At 45.4% G+C, this 9,327-nt stretch overlaps 1 non-coding gene across 1 annotated transcript; it reads right to left on the bottom strand.

Moving 5' to 3' along the window:
- Window positions 1-1,626: 1,626 nt before the first annotated feature.
- Window positions 1,627-1,764, bottom strand: LOC119944405. Its single transcript, XR_005455887.1, has one exon. It is a non-coding gene; the product is annotated as a small nucleolar RNA SNORA7 (small nucleolar RNA).
- Window positions 1,765-9,327: the final 7,563 nt, after the last annotated feature.

The raw sequence follows: 9,327 nt of genomic DNA, 5'->3' as shown, positions 1-9,327 counted from the left end.
GGATGATTAGGACAAAAGGAGGGAGGATTTGAGTTGTTCTGGAGAATCTACATTGGCTAATCACAGGCCAAAGGTGTAGGGACAGGTGACAACAACAATTCTGACAAGTGGCCCCCTTGTTCTGTGGTACTGAGCTCCTAGCACTTACGAGAAGTCCCATTTGGGCCTGGGGAAGTAATGGGGTAACCCTGTAGGATAGGGCAGCTTGAATTAAAGGGACAGTCTTTCTTTTAATTAATCCCAGGCCCCATTACTTCTGTGAGAGTGCCCCTTGTCCCCAAAACCTGGCCATCCAGAGTTCCTATTCAACAACTAATTGGTCTCTATGTCCCCTGTAATAAAGGAAGCCTGTTGCCGATGGGCAGTTCAGCGAGAGCCTCGGAGTGAAACATGACTTAGGAAGAGCTCCAGCAAAAAAGCGGGGTAGAATTAATGCAGCAGTGAGTTGTTGTGTTAACCTCCAGAAGTCACTTGGGGCCCTGTGTTGAAGCACAAAGCATCTCCTGGGATCTCACATAAGCTTGCTGAGGTTTAGAAAGAAAGGTGTTTGTGTTTTGGGGGGGCAGAGGGGGAGATTATGGGTCCTTCTAAAAAAATACTCAACCTCTGTCCATCCTTCAGAGCACGACTAAGGACATTATCATCAGATAGTTTTCATTCAGTATCCGCAAGTGTTATGCAAACTGGGTGCAGATACAGGTCAAGTCTACACAGGGCAAAAGCTCATACTCACCCCCACTCCCAAACCCCGAGGCTGCGTGTTTCTTAACAGTGCAAAAGATCTCTGGCTTTGTTTTTCTCTGAAACCAAAAGTGGACTGGAAATATCACTTGGTTGCTATCCTTTTCAGTTGGATGAGAACTGTTAGCTTGAGCCTACGATGAGATGGATTTTTGCATGTGGATGCCACTTATTTGACCCAAGGGTTAGCCCGATTGGCAGCTGCTCTGCATGGCTGTGGTGGTTATGGAATGCCCCCTCTGCTCATCATTCATTCAATGCAATCGTATTTACTGAGCACTTACTGTGTGCAAAGAACTGTAATAATAATAATGATAATAGCAATATTGGCCTTTGTTAAGCACTTTCTATGTGCGAAGCACTGTTCTAAGTGCTGGGGAGATACAAGGTGATCAGTTTGTCCCACGTGGGGCTCACAGTCTTAATCCCCATTTTACAGATGAGGTAACTGAGGCCCAGAGAAGTGAAGTGACTTTCCCAAAGTCACACAGCTGACAAGTGGCAGAGCCGGAATTAGAATCCATGACCTCTTGCTCCCGAGCCCGGGCTCTTTCCACTGAGTACAACAGACACATTCCTGCCCACAACAAGCTCACAGTCTAGAGGGAGACAGACATTAATATAAATAAATAAAGAGATTAAATAAATAAATTACAGATATATTGTCTTATGTTGTCAAGTCATCTCCAACCCATAGTGGCACCATGAATACATCTCTCCCAGAATGCTCCACCTTCATCTACAATCGTTGTTGTAGTGTATCCATAGAGTTTTTGTGGTAAAAATATGGAGGTGGTTTACCATTGCACCCTTCCATGCAGTAAATTTGAATCTCTATCATCGACTCACTCCCATGCTGCTGCTGCCCTGCACAGCTGAGTTTTGATTTGTAGCAGATTGCCCTCCACTCATTAGCCACTGCCTAACCTAGGAATGGAATGGGTATGCCTCTGCTTGACTCTCCCTCCCTTATTTAAGAGTGGTAGAGTATTGGAAACTCTCCAGGTACAACCCCGAGAGGGGGTAGATATATATGTGCTGTGGGGATGGGAGGAAGGATGAATGAAGGAACAAGTATGAGTAGCACAGAAGGGAGTGGGAGAAGAGGAGAGGAGGGCTTGGTCAGGGAAGGCTTCTTGGAGGAGATGTGCCTTCAATAAGGTTTTGAAGTGGGGGAGAGTAACTATCTGTCTGAGTAGGGAGGGAGTGTGTTCCAGGCCAGATGTAGGATATGGGAGAGTGGGCCATGGCAAAATAGATGAGATCGAGGTATAGTGAGAAGGTTAGCATTAGAGGAAAGAAGTGTGCAGGCTAGGTTGTAGTAGGAGAGTAGCTAAGTGAGCTAGGAGTGGGCAAGGTGATTAAGGGCTTTAAAGTATTTAGATGCTGGGGGTTCCCAGGAGGCTTCTTAGGGTGGCTGCAGGGATAGGGGATGGGGTTTAGGGTCAGAAGGACTACCATACAAGCCGTCCAGCAATGAGAAATGGAGATGTCAGTGAACTTGGAGTAATTTCTCAAGGAAGATTGGTAGAGTGATGGTATGTAACGCCACAACCAAACTTCTGTCTGCCTGATGCCCTTGCCACAAAAATGTGTTTGTCCCTGAGAGGCAAATTCTGGCCAGAAATAGAAATTTTCCTCAGGCAAAAACTCTCCCAAAATGCACTTGGCCCTGTGGAGATTCAGCCACAGCCTTTGCCTCTAAGGAGCCAACAGGGTGAAGAAATTGGTTTTGTTCTAGGCTTCCTATGAAGCATGCCAGGATAAAGAGGATGATCCAATCCCAATTCACCTCTGACCCAGGATATGCATCTACTGATTCTGTTGTATTGGACTCTCCCAAGCACTTAGTACAGTGCTCTGCACCCAGTAAGCATTCAATAAATACCATTCATTTACTGATTGATTCACCGTGGGTTGGGCATCACCCACAAGTCTCCTTAGAACTGCTGGGTTCCTCATTCCTAAGAGAACTTGGAGCTCAGCTTCAGCTGAGGGAGAGTGAGAGAGAGAGAGAGAGAGAGAGAGAGAGAGAGAGAGAGAGAGAGACATAGAGGCAGAGAAGAAGAGAGAAACAGAGGGAGGGTGAGAAAGGGGCAGACAGTGTGGATGACAGATGGAGGGGGGAGAGACAGAGGAAATGAGAAATGGAGAGCAACAGGAAAATGGGAAAGAGGAGACAGAGGGAGAGAAAGAGGGACAGAGAGCACAAGAGAAATACAGAGAGAGAAAGGGTCAGTTTCGTACATTTGGGATCCTTGAGGTGGGGGAAAATTGCTGCCACTCTCCCTAAGTTACAAATAGCAGAGGCCCAGATGCACAGAATAATACCATGATGTCAGATCGAAGTCTATCTGAGCTTAGATCATCCTCTAGGAGGAAGGGGGCCCTGAACCCTCTTTATTGCTCCAGAGCCACCCCAGTTCTCTTCTGGGACCCCATTAACTCAGGTGCCTCTTCTAAGCCACGGGACCACAGAGTTAGGTGTTTTTCCGATTTTTATCTCCTTTCACCCACCACCCCACCTCTCTTTCTTACTGTCGGGAGAGAGAGAAAACATATACTCAAAGAGAGCAGAGTTGCTATCTCCTCCTTAGTTGTTTCCTACCTCACTGGCTGGGTAGGAGAATAATTCTGTAGAGCTTTTACACACCCCTCCCCCACCACCCAGCTATGGTGTCTAGGGTCTGCATGAAGATGATCTTCTGGCCCTAGTGGTCATTGCTTACTTCGGTCACAGAATCAGAGGCAGCTGGAACACCAGATCGACAAAATTAGTCAGGGGCTCCGTGGCCCGAGGAAATAGCATGACCGGCTGTAACCGGCATTCCGGTCATACCACTCTGTCCCTGGGGACCCCAGAGCATGAAGAAGCACCAGGCTGCCCTCCCCAGTGGCCTGAGGTAAGTGAGCAGGGAGTTTCAGATTCTTAATTCTAACATGGAGTTCTCTACATATTACCTACTGGGGTCCTGCCGAATCATTCACTGTCCACCTGGTATAGGTGAGGAAGTGGCCACCCAGCAGAGCCGTGTCACCCTTCTAAGGACTGGTTGGCTGTGGAAACAGCCCAGCTGGCATTAGAACTCACAGCTCTGAGTTCCAGAGGATGGTTGTGCCAGGAGACAGGAAGCAGCTCTGGGCTAAAATGGCCAAGCATGAATCCGGTCACCAGTCTGTTCGAAATCTGGGGACTCCTTATGTGTAAATGGGAAATTAAAGTATGTCGTACCAGACTAGTACTTTGATATTTTAAAAAGTCTGGTCCTAGGGTTAGGGTTCAGTTGGGCTGCACCCCTCCCTTTTCCAGCTCCCCTTACTAACTCTTGCAAGGCTGCCTAGGAATCTAGGCTGAAAATACTATGAATAATAAGAATAGCCATTACTGTGTGCGAAGTCCTGTACTCAGCACTGGGGTAGATATGAGATAAGATAAGTCTTCGCAGACTAAGCCCCACTTTTCCTCATCTTCCACTCCCTTCTGCATCACCCGGACTTGCTCCCTTAGCTCTTCCCCCCCCCCTCAATCCCACAGCACTTATGTACATATCTTCAATTTTATTCATTTGTACTGATGTCTGTTTCCCCGCCTCTAGACTGTAACCTCATTGTGGGCAGGGAATATCACTGTTGTATTTTACTTTCCCAAGCACTTAGTACAGTGCTCTGCACACAATAAGTGCTCAATAAATACAACTGAATGAATGAATGGTCAGGTCGGACACAGTTTCTGCCCACAAGGGGCAGAGAGAACAAATATTTAATTCCCATTTGGCAGATGGGAAAACTGAGGCAAAGAAAACTCAAGTGACTTGCCCTAGGTCACATAGCATGCAAAAGCATCTGGTCACAGTCACTGTGCTCAGGGTCCTATGCAAACCAAACAAAAAGGATATAGAAAGAAGGTATAAAATATACTGTGCTGAATTTCTTTTAGGCCCGCTGCCTGGTTTTCATTTGGCTGATTCGGATTTCTTTCAGGCTCCAGGCATGTGGGCCAGGGCTGATTTTAATGGCTGCCAAAGGCAGGTCCTTCCTCCCCATACTGCCTGCTTGAATCCTTTTCTTCAGAGCATGTGAGAAATCTGTAGTGAATAAATGTCAAATGAGAAATGGAGATATTAGTTATTGGAGACAGATTCAGCCAGTCTCATTCAAGACAACCAGAGGAGAGATGGCAGGACTGACAGAGAGACTGGTCAGAAGCTGATTTGGAAGAGCAATTTATAATTCCCTGAATAGGAAGAGAGAGAGAGAGAGAGAGAGAGAGAGAGAGAGAGAGAGAGAGAGAAAGAGAGAGAGACAGCCAGATAAATGATAGAGAGAGAAAGAGAAGGATGAAAGAAAGGAAGGTTTAAGGCCAAGCAATACTCTTGTTAACCTGGAAGAAATCCTCAGTATTTCATTAGCTGGGGTTGGAGCAGAATGGGGATTTTGGACTGTAGACTGTTCTAAGAGCTACAACTTCTTTTCTTTCTTTTTTTTTTTTGATCTTAAAAAAAGGAAGAAAGGAAAAAACCCTCCTCTCTTTAATTGAATTACCCAACTGCCCTCTGGGGTTGACACTGGAATACATGAGGCTTTTGTGTAATATCTAGAGGAATCCAGGGACAGAGGGAAGGATTTCAAAAGGGAAAGGGAGAGGAAGGGAGGGTGGGAGAAGACGGGAAGGGGGGGAGGTAAGGGTGAGCAGAGTAAGCGAATAGGGATGGGAATTATTTTGCACCGCTGGAGGGAGAAGGAAAAGAAGGAAAAAAGTGGCTGGAGAGATTGAAAACTGATTCTCCTTCCTCGCCCAAGGCGCTGTCCTGACCTGGGGTAACTGCCCTTTCTCCAGACCCAGGCAGAGTTCAGAGCACCAGGAAAGCTGGATAAATAAAAAGCCTTTCTCTGTGGCCAGTTCTGCTTGGGGATGACCCGCCTGTCTATTCTCACTGGAGAGCTCATGTTCCCTGGAGAGGGACCCATTCCTGTCCCACCACTGACTCACTCGGTGGTTGGATATGGCATGCCACAGCTCCCGCTAATCAATCAAAAATCAATCAATAGCATTTACTGTTTACTCTGCATAGAGCACTTTAGTAAATGCTTGGGAGAGTCCAATACAATAGAATCGGCAGACACGATCTCCACTCTCAAAGAGTTTGCAGCCTAGTGGGGAAGACAGACACAAAAGTACATTTTGGCCTAAGCCTTGTCTAATGGCCCCAGCCACTAACTGGCTCAGTGGGCCGTGGGGTTTGGGCTCTTCTTGGGGTTGCAATGCACACATCAGTTCCCTGCAGAATCCCAGGCTGAGCTCCTCCTCACAGCCAAGGGTAGCTCTTTGTAGACAGGAAACTTGCCTATCCACTCTACTGTATTGTACTCTCCCAAGCACTTAGTACAGTGATTTGCACAAAGTAAGCACTTAGTATATAGCCTTGATTGATCAATTGAGAGGACTGATGACAGGGATCTGGCTTCTCCCACTTCTCTCCCTGCCAACCTGGTGGCTCCCTTCCCTTCTAAACTTCCCAGAGCTGAAGCAGTGTGGTCTAGTGGAAAGAGAACAGGCCTGGGAGCCAGAGGACCTGAATTCTAATCCTGACTCCACCACTTGACTGGTGTGTCACCTTGAGGAAGTCACTCAACTTCTGTGTGCCTTGGTTCCCTCATCTGCAAAATGGGGATTCAATACCCATTCTCCTATTTCGACTGTGATCTCCTATTTTGACTGTTAGCCCCACATGGGACCTGATTATCTCATATCTACCCCAGCACTTAGTACAGTACTTGCCACATAGAAAATACTAAACAAAATTATTATCATTATTATTGTTATTATTATTGAACAAGGGCCTCCCTCACTGCCAGGGCCTTTCCTTAGCCTGGGTCCCTGGGTTTATATGTACCTATGTATGAACCATGTTTATTACAACTGCGCTAGTGCACCTCTTTCTTGAACAAAGACTAACTTCTCCTTACTATGTGCCTCCAGAGCCGAGACCACTGCCTTACACATGATAGCTGCTCAATGAATATCATTAGTGATGATGAAGAAGATGCCTGGAGTTTCACATCACCTGAAAAAATGAGTATTGCAGAAATAACAAGGTAGCGAGGAAGGAGTGTGACAGAGGAAAAAGCATGGGACTGGGAGTCAGGAGACCTGTAAAGTGCAGCACTTATGTATCTATCCATAGTTTATTTATTTTAATGCCTGTCTCCCACCTAAGGCTCAAAGCTCACTGTAGACAGGAAACACATCTACCAACTCTATTGTATTGTATTCTCCCAAGCACTTAATATGGTATTCTGAACGCTTTACTTGCTAAATCAATACCTTCATTGATGGATTTATGGATGATTAATTGAGGAGAAAATAGCTGTTTTCTTTCCTTCTGGGAATGAGGTACTTTATGGAACGTGAACTCTGTCTGCTCTGTCTTGTATCAACAAAAGCTCTTGGGACACAGAAAGTGCTTGATTAATGTTATTATTAGAATTACTACTGATAGTAGCAAAAATAGTAATAATAAATAATGATGCTCAATTGTGTTACTGTAGAATTTTTCCTGGATGCCCAAACTGTGCTCTACCCACTATTTGGTGCTTAATACAAAACTCAATCTGATTCTTCTTTAATCCGCTCTTAGTGATATTAATGGAGTAAAGATTCTTCTCCCCATTTTCTGGATTGAGAAACTGAGGTCATTATCTGACACAGAAAGCCAATGGCAGATCAGAGGTTAAAACCCAGATCTCATATTTACCAAGGCAGCATGTTCCCCACAGCTTCACAAAGAGGGCAGAGCAGGAGAAGGCTCTGGAGGGCAATGAGGAAATGGAGGATACAAACAAGTATAACCCTCCCCAAGGCTGAGCCCTCCTGCTTCCTCTAGGAGACCCACTGCCACTACATGATTGGCTCAGGATCTGCTTAAGATGCAGATTATTATAAATTTATCCCTGCTCCATATAGAAATTAAACAAAATAGCATTCAGATGTGTCATTAAAATTTACTGCCTGTTGCTATTTTAAAACCCACATAATCATTTCAAGTAATACTGATTAAGGTTTTATAAGAAATGAAAAAATCCCCACCATGCTAGCGTCACCACATCGGCTCCACCTAACAGCCACTTTATTAACATACAAGTCTGGAACCAGGAGTGTCTTGCATTAAAATTATTTATTTTTCCATTTATACGGTGCTTTTTACTTGGCTTCGTTTTAATAACAAACTTGCAGGGTTCTCTATTATGGGCAGACCTCCCGGCTGTCATATTCCTCATTTCACTTATGCAACCACACTTATTTCCACCAAGGTGTGATGTTTTTGTCCTTCTGAAGCTTAACTTCTGTCTTCCTTACTGCCTTTGCAATGGCTGCAGGCATAAAGCACATAGACACTAACATGGACAGACAGATTCATGACTACATATACACTAAGCAGGTAATAATAATAATGATTGTGGTATTTGTTAAGTGCTTACTATGTGCCAAGCACTGGACTAAGCACAAGGGTAGACACTTACCTGTGCTGGGCAGCAGCAGCAGCATAGGAGAGAGTTGAGGATGGAGACTCAAGTTAACTGCAGGAAAGGAGGCACTGGTAAACCACTTCTGTATTTTTACCAAGGAAACTCTATGGATACACTGCCAGAATGATTGCAGTTGGAGGTGGGGCATTCTGGGAGAGATGTGTCCATGGTGTCGCTATGGGTCGGAGATGACTTGATGGCATAAGACATGTTACAGCAGCAAAGGATTGGACATGGTCCTTGTCCCACTAAAGGCTAACAGTCTAAAGGAGAGGGAGAACAGGCATCTTTTCTCCATTTTACAGATGAGGAAACTGAGGCACAGAGATGGGACATAGAATTATTAAGTGCTTCCCCAATGTTACACAGCAGACAAGTGGCAGAGCCAGGATTAGAAGGCAGGCCTGTTGACATCAAGACCCAAGCTCTTACCACTAGACCTGAGTTGTCCAAAACACAGTTTGCAATCTGCTCAAATCCACCTCCAACCTGCCTTCATTTCCTCCCGTCTTGCTCTAACATAGGTTTACAGATACCTCCCTGAAACCTGTGAGCACAACACAAACTCACCTATCACCCTCAAAAACATCCCCCAACCCCGATCGCCTTGTATATTTTTTCTCTTCTACTGGTACTTCACAAGCATACGCATGCACGTACACACACACACTCTCTCTCATTCCCCTACATATGCATACACACACATACACAACCTCATTCATCCCCATATGCATAAACACAGAAACATTCACACTCATTCACCTACACACTCTGCTGTTAAACATTCTGAGTACCTTCTCGCCCTAGCAGCACATTTTGTGTTTTCTGGGACAAGTTCTAGAAGATGGGAACTAGGGGGTTTCGTTTCAGTTCTCTGAAGGCTCTGAACACTTGGCAAAACTGACTCCCTAATGGTGTGTTGGAAGAGGTGGTGGCAGGATCTCAGCTTGAGAGAACTGACCATGCAGCCCCAGAGATGCCTGAATATATTAACCACATTTTCAAAATGCAGCAAATTACTCCAAGAGAGGCTCTAAGCCGACATGGAGGATTCCACCA

This window comes from Tachyglossus aculeatus, chromosome 22 (genome assembly GCF_015852505.1).
Source record: "Tachyglossus aculeatus isolate mTacAcu1 chromosome 22, mTacAcu1.pri, whole genome shotgun sequence".
In the NCBI taxonomy this organism is placed as follows: domain Eukaryota; kingdom Metazoa; phylum Chordata; class Mammalia; order Monotremata; family Tachyglossidae; genus Tachyglossus; species Tachyglossus aculeatus.
This window is presented reverse-complemented; position numbering and strand designations above follow the sequence as displayed.